The sequence below is a fragment of the Pleurodeles waltl genome, chromosome 8, assembly GCF_031143425.1.
Source record: "Pleurodeles waltl isolate 20211129_DDA chromosome 8, aPleWal1.hap1.20221129, whole genome shotgun sequence".
Taxonomy (NCBI): domain Eukaryota; kingdom Metazoa; phylum Chordata; class Amphibia; order Caudata; family Salamandridae; genus Pleurodeles; species Pleurodeles waltl.
The window spans coordinates 743,998,864-744,011,255 of NC_090447.1; the positions used below are offsets into that span (position 1 = coordinate 743,998,864).

General features: G+C 42.9%; 1 protein-coding gene across 1 annotated transcript in view; it reads right to left on the reverse strand.

Annotated features, from left to right (window-relative positions):
• F10 (coagulation factor X) overlaps nucleotides 1-12,392 on the reverse strand; it is a 242,593-nt gene that overhangs the window by 154,523 nt on the left and 75,678 nt on the right. The window lies entirely within an intron of this gene.

Sequence of the window (12,392 nt, forward strand, 5' to 3'; positions counted from 1 at the left end):
GTCCATTGAGTTAACATGAAAAACATGAGAGAAAAGGAGCTGGAAAACGGATTCCACTGATCCCTGTCTCTTATTTCCCAAAACCCCATAATACATCCCCAGAATAATCAACTTTAGCTCTATGGAGTAAACGGGAATGATTACTGGAACAGGTAATCCTTTATTAAGGGATATGTGTTTTCCTCAGAATTAAAATGAAAATAGAACCAATGGTTCTGCAAATTCTCTTTGTGGGCCATTGATTGTAAAGGCAGAATCACTTAACTTTTGCAAAGAGAAATATCTTAAAAGATGCTTTTCGAATCGCAGGTGCAACTCCTTCTTTGAAGCTTATCACTATCATGCAGTTAATAAATGTTATGAGTTCACTGGAGTGTGATTGAAGTTAAACAGTCAATAAAAATAAATAAATACAATGTGTAGTAGCATAAGTTAAGTCAAAATTTAAAGGATCTCAGGCTTGTGTGAAGAAATACTATCTTAAGCAATGCTGTGCACTTAATGTGATAAAAATGGTGTTAAAAGTAATATACAATAACTATTTTAGTTACATTTAAGCGAAGTCTAATATTAAGGTTCTAAAGTCAATTAAAACTGAATGGTGGCAGGTATTTAAAACTGATAAGCAAATGTGTGTCAAACTAAATGTACATTTTAAAAAAGGCTACCAAAAGTACCTTGAAAATAATTAAATAGAATATGTGGGTATGCACAAATTAAGAATTTTCAACTAAAACAGAAGCATAAATGACACCGATTTAGAATCTGATGAAAATTTGGTAGGTATATTCATGGACGTCAATTCACTGAAATGCCAGGAGTAGCGGAAGTGACATCAAATGCCTTTTGACCTTCACTGTTACTCACATACAGATACTTACCCATACACACAAAGTCACACTTAAGTGCACTCTCTCACATAAACACATTCTAACCAGCAAGCACACAAACAACATACATTTTAAAGCATTTTTTATTTACCTCAGCTGCAATGTAAGATCATATGCCATCTACTTGTACTCCATTTTTATCACACTAATAGCGAATAATATGTTATTATTTAGTATTATTATACAGTATTAGTGCAATAAAAAAAGACAGAAAGCAAGGACAGCGGAGGCTCGAAATCACGTCGATAAGGACGAACTGCCACTGTGTTCCTGGCACTTAATTTGCCGCTTCTGAGGCTGGGGGTCGCAGAGACAACGTCCATCTGCTGCCGAATGCAGAGTTGTTGAATACCAAGGTTGCCTAGCCTTGATACCAGCTCAAGCCTCTTGCTTGCAGCAGAGTACACTTATGGACGTCAATTCACCAAAATGCCTGGGGTAGCAGAAGTGCAATCACACTCCATTTCATCTTTACTTTCACTCACACACACATGTTTCCACATTCATTCATACCATACACTCTCTTATATAAGCACACTCTCCTCTCACCCCCAAGCATGAACACAACATACATTTAAGTATTTTTACTTCCCCCAGCTCCAAGGAGGGTCATATTCTAGCTACTGTACTACACTTGTATTATAATAAATATTGAATAACATACTATTACACGCTCTTCATGTACTTAAAGAAAACTGCAAACAAGGAAGTGGAACCCCAACCAAGCCGCTCCTGTGTTTCTGTCACTGATTTTGCCACCTCTGATGCCAGGGGTTGCTAAGGGCACATTAGGGGTCACTGCTGAGACCTCTAAATGACTTCCATGAGTATTTTGTGCAAAGGAACGGTACCAAGGAAACATTATACAAGAAGTAAACATTTTGGTGCACCAAGGTAATTCACAATTTTTTTACAACTGTAGACGGACAGGCAAATGTGTACAGGGCTGGGAATGGTGGTGCCAAGGTGAAAGGCATTTTTAGTGACAAAATTAAGATTTGGAAGCAGCTAGCACATAGGCATGTGAGGGCTGAATGTTAAGATCTGTGTAGATTTTAGGTGAGGTAGAAGAGGTTTGTTTAAAAAAAGTGATTTGTGAGTTCTTTTGTGAATTGAACACAATACGGACAAAATCGGATTAGGGAAGCAATATTGTTTCACTGTCTGGGGGCATAAACTGTCAGTGTTTCTGACAGCACAATCCTGAGAAACATTTGTTCCTGGAGGGACCAAATCCCAATGCCCAATAGGTCTCAAATATTTTTTTTTTTTTGTATCATGGCACCCCACTTAGCAATTTTAAAAGATATTGAAGAAATGTAGCTTTGATTTAACCCCTTCGCTGCCAGGCCTTTTCCCCCTCCTGTGCCAGGCCTTTTTTTGGCTATTTGGGGCAGTTCGCGCTTAGGCCCTCATAACTTTTTGTCCACATAAGCTAGCCAAGCCAAATTTGCGTCCTTTTTTTCCAACATCATAGGGATTCTAGAGATACCCAGACTTCGTGGGTTCCCCTGAAGGAGGCCAAGAATTTGGCTAAAAAAACACATTTTCCTCACATTTCGGTGACAGAAAGTTCTGGAATCTGAGAGGAGCCACAAATTTCCTTCCACCCAGCATTCCCCCAAGTCTCCCGATAAAAATGGTACCTCACTTGTGTGGGAAGGCCTAGTGCCCACGAAAGGAAATGGCCCAAAACACAACGTGGACACATCACATTTTTTCACAGAAAACAGTGCCTACCTGTGGATTTTGGCCTCTAGCTCAACCGGCACCTGGGGAAACCTAGCAAAACAGCACATTTTTGAAAACTAGAAACCTAGGGGAATCCAAGATGGGGTGACCTGTGGGGCTCTGACCAGGTTCTGTTACCCAGAATCCTTTGCAAACTTCACAATTTGGCCAAAAAAACACTTTTTCCTCTCATTTCGGTGACAGAAAGTTCTGGAATCTGAGAGGAGCCACAAATTTCCTTCCACCTAGCGTTCTCCTAAGTCTCCCGATAAAAATGGTACCTCACTTGTGTGGGTAGGCCTAGCGCCCACGAAAGGAAATGGCCTAAAACACAATGTGGACACATTACATTTTTTTACAGAAAACAGAGGTGTCTTTTTGCAAAGTGCCTACCTGTGGATTTTGGCCTCTAGCTCAGCCGGCATCAGGGGGGCAGAAATGGCCTAAAATAAATTTGCCCCCCCACCCCTTCCCTGGGAGCGACCCTTGCCTACGGGGTCGCTCCCCTTGCGTGATATTGGCGCAAAAAAATAAAACCCCGGTGCCTAGTGGTTTCTGCCCCCTTGGGGGCAGATTGACCTAAAATCGGCTGATCTGCCCCTAGGGGGGGCAGAAATGGTCTAAATACAATTTGCCCCCCAGGGAAGCGACCCTTGCCCAATGGGTCGCTCCCCATCTCTTATTAAACAAACAAACAAACAAAAACACTAACAAAAATTTGCTCTGGCGCCTAGAGGTTTCTGCCCCCGGGGGGGCAGAAATGGCCTAAAATAAATACAATTTTCCCCTCCAGGGGAGCGACCCTTGTCCAAGGGGTCGCTCCCCATCTGTAAAACAAAAAAAATAAAAAATCCCCGGTGCCTAGTGGTTTCAGCGCCCCTTGGGGGCAGATCGGCCTAATCAAAATAGGCTGATCTGCCCGCGAGGGGGGCAGAAATGGCCTAAAATAAATTTGCCCCCCAGGGGAACAACCCTTGCCTAAGGGGCCGCTCCCCTTGGGTGAAATTCACGTAAAAAAAAAAGCTCCCTGGTGTCTAGTGGTTTCTGTCCCCCTTGGGGGGAGATTGGCCTCATAAAAATAGGCCAATCTGCCCCTAAGAGGGGCAGAAATGGCCTAAATATGATTTGCCCCCTAGGGGAGCGACCCTTGCCTAAGGGGTCGCTCCCCACCTCCTAAAAAACAGAACAAAACAAAAAGGAAAAAAAATAAAATGATCCCTAGTGCCTAGAGGTTTCTGCCCCCACTGGGGGCAGATCGGCCTAATAATAGGCCGATCTGCCCCCAGGGGGGGAAGAAGAGGCCTTTTCAAAAAAATGCCCCCCCTGGGAGCGACCCTTGCCCAAGGGGACTCTCCCTTATGCCACTTTCAGAAATAAAAAATAAAATCCCTGGTGTCTAGTGGGCGTTTTGACAGCCGGATTGCTTTCAATCCGGCTGCCAAAACGCAGAGAGAGACTTCAAAGGGAAGGAAATAACTTTCCCTTTCCCTTTGAAGCCTCTCTCGGCCTCCTCCACGTGATCGGAAGAGAAATGCAAAGCATTTCTCTTCCGATCGGAGGAGACCCTGTGACAAATCAGTGCGCAATCGTGCGCTGACGTCACAGGTGGGGTGGGGGGTCGGGGGAGGGCTTCCCCTTCCATCCCTTACTTGGGGGGGCTGGGTGGGGTGCACATGGCGGGGGCTCTAGGTGACCCCGTCCAAGGCACCTGGGAACCGGTGCCTTGGACGAGGTGACCTCGTCCAAGGCACCCTAGGTGTTAAGGTATTCTTAAAGTAGACAGATGCCATAGGGCCATTAAATGAGCATTTACTGACTAATAAAATCCAATGATTAAAACCATTATTAATGAATAGGGTCTTCTAGGATTCTTATAGAATTTGCAATCCTGCCTTACACAAAATCAATTTGTATCTCCTCGACACTGTAGGATTATTGGAGGCAGCATGTTCTTGTTGGCTGAGGTTAGGCCCTAGCCAGGCAGAACCTGTCACTCCCGTCATGGGGTGAGTGATTACACTCATTGTATGACCTGCGCTCACCCTTGGGTAGCTTGACACAGAGCAGTCAGGCTTATCACAGAATCAACGTGTAAAGTAATTGAACAGCACTTCCATACAACAATTACACTGAGCGTCACAAAGGAGATTTCACATGAGGTGTAGGGAAACTCAACACACATTATTAACACAGTATTGTTATCATGTAAATCTGGGCACAAATCACATTTAGAAATATAACTCGGAGTACTAGGCCCAATTGTGTTAAACATGATAAACAGTATGTATACGTGAGAAAAATAACACTTTCCGCCCCAGCACCCTCATGTGGTACCAACCATTGTCAGCACAAGACCCATTTTAGAGATTACCTCAATTCAAATACACTTTGTTGCAGGGTGCACACCAGTTCACAACGTTAGTAGCAGTATGAACATACAAAGACTTGCAGCACTTTAATAAGCTCAGCAGCCTGGGCCACACAAGGACAACTCAATGTCAACCATTAGAGTCCCCTGTCAAGATATAATGTGTACGGCAACACCATTGTGTTGTTTCAACAATCACACACACTCTCTGACATTCACTCTGAACCCTTATGCGGTGCCACAGATATTAGGCTACTCAGACACACGCACTCTCACACGCACACTCCGAACACCCTAATGCAGTGCACTGATATCCGGCCGGTTAAAGTCAGTGTGCTCGCAGACATTCGAGGCCCAAACTGCCCTCCACCTGCCAACCAATTCCTGCTACCCTGCCCCCACCACTAGATGGAGATGAAAGCAACCTTTTCCCCGGATAATAGCCCACTGATGGCCGAAGTCACACTTCTCAGGATCCCAGGGACAAAGTGGGGGAAGAAAGAGATAATGGCTGATCAGACAACAGTTAACAAATGGAGGTTCGGGCACCAATTGGGAGGTTCACTCAGAGGTCTGCAAAGCACAGGGGAGGGAGGGTCACTGGGGCCACACACTAGTCACAGCAGCACCCAGCCCAGCCAGGTATTCCAAAATCCCAATACCTACTAATTCTGCACCTCCTGGGAAGGAGGCACACATGGGGGTGTGATGAATTGAGCAGCTCCGACAATTCCAGTTGTACATGCAGAGTTAAGAGGTCTGCACTTCCTCCGAAGGATGCACAGTGTGTGATGCACGATGGCTTGGGTCGCACCGGATTATGCCGATCCCACACGCAAAGTGCTCAAAGCCACGTCTTCTAGGACTGAGGCACAACATCTGGGGCGCGATAACTTCAGTCGGCCCAGACAATTCGATGCACACAACACATGTTTCCAATTTAGTATCTCCCCAGAATGAGGCACAAGGCCTGGTGCACAATAACTTGAGTCGCACCAAATAATCCGGTCACACATGAAGAACTCCACTCCCATACCTCCCTGGAATAAGGCACACCATCTGGTGCACAATGACTTGAGTTGCACCAGACTATCCAGTCACACACAAAGACGCAAGTTCAGAGATGCCACACAAGTTAGAATGGAGCACTGCTCCAGATGCACCACTACCTCCGAGGGTCACAAACTATGATTCGGGCACAACACACAATGCAGTTGGGTGTTAAACGAGAGAAATACAACATGTTCGACAAAAGGAGACCACACGGGGTCCTGCAACCAGTGTACCCACTCACAACAAACAAGACATTTAGGCATGCAGTGTCTCCAGGTGCAATACTTATTCTCTGCTCACACTGCTGCTACTAGGTGGAGTCCAGCAGACGATTTAGGCACGGAGGAGGGCACTGCTCTCCAGATGACACCAGTAGACAGTGTAGGTCCCTCACAGGAGGTCTTTGATGTCCCTGAGACCTCAAGACAGAAAAGGGAGAAAGCCAACAAGCCCTTGGAGAGCACACTTAAGAGTGCCACACAGCAGGAGGTATTCTGTCCAGGCCAGCCATGATGCAGGAAGGGTGCACGTATTACTTCTAAGGGCAGTAAATACTCCAGTGCACAACAGATTCCTCATGCAGTGTGCACTGCAAAGTCCAGCTGTACCTGTCCCAGGTCCCTGCTAGTTTATCTCTAAGTTGCTGAAGTCTGGTACTCGTAGTTATACTCAAGTGTGCCTTTGAAGTTGGGGGTGGTTCAAAGAGTTCCCCTTTGATCCACAGATGTCTCCCCTAAATTTCAGTCCTGTCTACCATGGGGCCATGGAATGCAGATCTTTATATCTTTAACTTTAGTGGTGCCATGATCCCGTTATGAGAGTCTAAGTGTCAGCATCTCTCCCTCCAATCTATACAGCCAGGCACTCAAATGGCAGAGGTCTGTTGTTCCAGTTGCCTAAGTTTTATATCTGTCGCTGGGAAATGCACAGATGTGCTTTGCCCTAACTTCCAGTGGAATGAAGTTGAATTTAAAAACACACGCAAAGAAATTTTAGAACATAGAAATGCCCAATTTTCTAGAAGTGGCATTTCTAGTGTATTATTGCCAAAGTCACCTTCACCATGAGAATTGGGTTTGTCATTGAGGATCCAATGATAATAAATATCATGAGGCTGCCCTACTGCAACCCACTATTGCAGCCATGATTAATTATAAACTTATGTGCACAGCTGCTCTCATGGGCAGTGAAAACACATACATGGGTATTCTGCACTCCCTGGGCACATGTGCCCTGGTGCACGCACAAACCTGCAAGGGCAGGCTGGATACAAGTTTAGGATCACTGAAAAGGTGCAAATGTGCCCATGCAGACCTGCTGTGACAGGCTCAGTATATATGAAAACACCTGTGTGCATGTGAGCACACACTGAAAAGTTGTATGACGCTCAGGACGTGTGCACATATTGGCTAACTGTGCCAGGCTCAGTAGATAGGTGAAAACACCACTGGGCAATTCTGCACACCATGGCAAGTCATGCCAGGCCCAGTATATATGAAAACACCAGGGTGCAAGTGTGTACATATGGGCAAGCTAGGCTAGGTTCAGTATATATGGAAACACAATTCTTGAAGTGTGCACAACTGTGAAACAATGGCAGGCTCAGCAACTTATTGTACACCATTGTGCAAGTGCACACACAGCAGCCTGCACTCACAGACTCAGGACACTCTGGTTAGCGCCACTTCCTACCCAGTGGATGAAGGCCTGTGCACTTCCACTCTATATACCCAGGGGATAGTGCCCAGGGCACTAAGGCCACTACAAGGGAGTCAGGCCACCCTATTGGAAAGGTCGACCCCCTAGGTAGATAAAACCCACATGGGGGTTCTTCCCTACCAGGGTAGGGCACAGCTTGGTGTATCTGCCCTGGCAAGGGTAAGGCCCACTCACAGTTGTCCAGGGCATGAGAGAGGCCACTTTAAGTGCAGGCACACATGCGCCTCCCACAGGCCTGTACTGTCACGCCTAAGACATGGTTGACAGGCTCTTCATGTGGTGGCACACTCAGTGTAGCGTCCCAGTAGTAGCCAGGGCTGGACGCGCCTTGGGTATAGGGTGTACCTTTTTACAGGGCACTCTTGGGTGCAGCCCCACAACCATGCACCTGAGCACACCCTTCCTGGCATGTGTAGGAAGAGTGCACACACTTTCCCGCTGCAGCAAGGTGAAAAAGAGCACAGAGTCCTAAAGCCACACAAAGGGAGTCAGCAAAAACTTGGAGGAAAAAACAAAACGTTTCAGGAAAATCCGCCTATTAAGGGCCATGTACAACAAGGATTCATTACATTTATTTCAAGTTCAAATCTTACTGCTAATATATTACATTCTGAAATCCGTCCAATCTTGATTTCGGATCACGCACCAGTTATTTCAGATTTTGATCTCCTACTTCTAAGAAAGGATAATAAGAGATGAACGTTTATTTCTCTCACACTAAAGGATATATATCACTAAAAGAGCATGTGAAAATCTATATATTAGTAAGGCAAAAATACTGTGTCCATAAAAATAAGGCTTTAAAATGTATGGTTCAGTCCTTAACTGGAAGAAAAGAAGTTGGCAATTCAGCTACCTTTACAAAAGGGAAAACCCTTGGTCCAGATGGTTTTTACTTAGGTATTTATTTGCACTTTTCTGATTTATTTGCTCCTAATCTATTACATAACCATTCTTATACTACTAATAAAACTCAGAGTAGGTTTTTTGCAGGCTATGATTATGCCTTATTCCTCAAGCTAGGAATAATGCATCTTTTTGCAAGAATTATCAGTCAATGTCATTAATCAATATTGATTGCATAATATTTACAATCAATTTAGTTCTTAGTTTAGAAAACTTCATCCACAAATTCATTAAAATGGAACACCTAGGTATTGTAAAAGGTAGAATAGCATCAGATAATGCCATAGGGTCACTTAGAGTTTAGAGATTGGTGGACAGGTACTCAGTCACAAATGCAATGAATATCCTGTCCGCCTTACTACAAACAGGATAGGAGATGATACTCTAGTAAAAAGGTGGACGGGAGATCTGTCACATTTGTTACAGAGTAACCCACCTCCAAACTCTTAAATCAGGCCCAGAATATTTTTAAATATAATTAGTAAAGCTACTTTGATGAAGTCACCTTCTGTTACCTTATCCTTAAGATGCTGAAAAAGCCTTTGAATAGTTCATTCAGGACCTTATGTTATTAGCTTTAAGATGGCATCATATGGGCCCCAGGTTTTTAAATATGGATTCTCTATTATACAAATATCAATTTTCATAAATTGTTCTTAACAATACTACTTCCTCGTTTTTCACCATTAATGAAGAAACAGTAAAATATGTCTCATTTTTTCCTTCTTTACATCTTATCCCTCAAACCTTTCCTAACTTAAATTTAATATACCGTTGCTACTGAAGGTTTTCCTTTCTAAATGAAGCAATAAAATATTCTGCCTTTGCTGACACTGTTTTGCTATATGGTAATTATACTGACATTAAGTACTAGCTTTCTTTTGTGAAATGTTTGTTTCTGTCTATAAACCTAGTTTAAAAGAAAGAGAGGTTCTTCCTTAGAATAAATTATGTTTCTAAGGTATATTTAAAAGACAAGAGTTAATCAAGTGCAAATCAAATATTGAACACTTAGGTATTTGAATATCTAGGTCAGTAAAGGTTTCATTGACATTTAGCTTTCATTCACCCTGAGAAAGAAAATCATTATTCATTAAAAAATGGTGTCCACTGATCTTGATGGGGTAATTGCTTTCTATTAAAATTATAATCTCTTCAAAAGTTTTATGTTTTTTAATCATTGTACTTATTAATTTGCCAAAATCCAACTTCAGGATGTTGGATAGTTGATACGTTTTCTTCTGGAATATTAAAAACTTTCAAACTAATGTTCCACTTTCATTGTAAAATGTTGTGCTTGGTAGTTTAGTGGATGAGTTGAAATAATTTATTTTAAAGGTAACCAGAACAACATTATTTTGCAGTAGCTTTACAACAAATCTTGATAAATTGGAAGAATAGTTCTAAATTATCTTACAACACTTGTTGGAATGGTTCATAGAATTAATAGTATTAATTTATTAATTGATTGCCCTTCATTTCAACTGCCCATTAAAAATAATAGAGTCAGGTTAACTGTTTCAAGTTACTTAATATATTTTGACATATAATTGTGCAAAGAGGAATGATGAAATTACTAAACATACCTGATGAAATTGTTAATGTTGTTTATAGATTTTATTCCTGAGGTCAAAGTTTCTAGCAGATTCACTGCATTGCTCTTAATGTCATGTACTGTATTGATTAATTACTTTTGATTTATTATATATGTTATTTATTGGCACCCTTAAACGTTTCCCCTCCCTTTAATTTTGGAGTATTTATAATTATGGTTGTCCTGATAGTCTTCTATGCTATTCCTATATGCCAGTCAGTCAGTCAGAAACCCTTTATTTCTGCCCAAGGTCCTAAATTAACATAATAAAGAGAACAATTAAAACAGTCGAAATAGAGTCATACGTATAATAAGAATAGGTTAAAATAGTATAAAAATATAAAATGGGAAGAGAATTCAGTTCATTCTGAAATCATCCTTTTCTCTCTAAGCCTCCAAATGCACAACAAAAACCTAGAAACAGCAAATACAATGCATCTCCTGGAATCATTTATTTGTATTCTGAACGCAATTTTAAAATTCCTAAGCCCCAGGTTACAACACAATGGCAATATCCATATTTTCATACTCCCATGGTAAGCTGGACAACATAGTAGAACATGTTCAGGCACCTTCACTTCATCTGGGCAGAAAGGATATGTTCAAATTGAGGTAGGGCTAGAACGCTCCCATATAGGAGTAAAGGAACTTGGGGTAAAATCCCAAGATGGAATTTTATGTAGCACAGGGAGACGCAACCTTGTCTAGATGGGATTCCCATGAGTACACCACTTTACACTCCAGAAAGGGGGCAATAAGAGAGCCCACTCTGGGAAGGCACAAGTCACAGTGATCTACAAAATGGCAATAACCACTCTTTAGTGCCTGCTAGGAGACTGCCACAAAATCGCCAGGGCTAAGAGAGTGACCGTCAAGCTCTATCTGCCCTAAGCAGTCTCTCACTGCCCTTACCCAGGTAATCTTGTTTGTCCTAACCAGTCTCACACCTCTTCAAAAGCCCTATGTAATGAGGTCAGCTCAGGAGCTGTCCACAATCTCAGCCAAAACAGCAGAGGTTTCAATCTCACCCTGTCGCTTATTTTCCTCAAAGCGTGATCTAACTTTAGCAGGTACAATGGAGTACTGGTCGCAAGATTATGCATACTCCTTAAGAATTGTTTTTCCGCTATTTAAAGGTGCCTGACTTCTAAGTGATCCTATAATTCACCACCATTTAAGAGAAGCTTCCAGCACCGGCACTTGAACATCTTGAGGGCTGGGGAAAGGGGTCGAAATGCTGAGGAACGTTTGGCTCTCGAGATACCACCACAATACTGTTCAAGCCTAAGTTTTGCCCTGTGGACCACACCTTACTTGTGCATAATTATTCAAATGTAATTGAATGATCATCTCTAACAAGTGGGCAGAAACCCCTAACTTTACCAAAACCTTCCAAAAGGATCCTCTAGATATGCGATCAAAAGCGGCTCTGAGATCGACAAACATTACATAAAGCTGACCACCCCCAAGGTCACATACTTCCAGTATAACAATTGTAGTCAAAAAACCTGCTCAATGGTGCCAATGCCATCACGAACCCCAGCCTGAAGTGGGGTAAGGACGTCGGTGTCTATCATTCAATCCCGTAGCCTACTTAATAAAACTCAGCTAAACAACTTTTGCGCAGTATCTGTGAGACTAATTGGTCTATAGTTGGTTGGAGAAGACCGGAAACGCTTCTTACAGATTGGAATTATTTCTGCCCCTGCCCACATAGATGGGATAGGGGCACCAGTCAAAAGAGAATTAAAAACTAACACAATATTAGGGACACTAGTTGTCCTTGAACATTTTGAACAAGTCTCCTGCCACTTTATCCAGCCAGGGAGCTTTATTAGGTGATAGTGTCCAAAGCCATGGAGACCTTAGCGGCTGACACAAACTCAGCCTGATGCAGCATTGAGACAAGGGAAGGCTCAGGAGTCAACTTCAGGGTGTCTAGATTCAGGAGTGAGATCGGATGCTGCACATCATCTACCACCGCTTATCGCCGTGAAAAATGGTCAATCCAATCCTCTGCTGTGATATTTGTGTCTAAAGCAGCAAGAGCCCCCCATTATCCACTGCTACAAGGAGCCACAAAGTGCAAAAATCTTTGCACCTTAAGGCGGCCAACATTGAAGCCCATTTG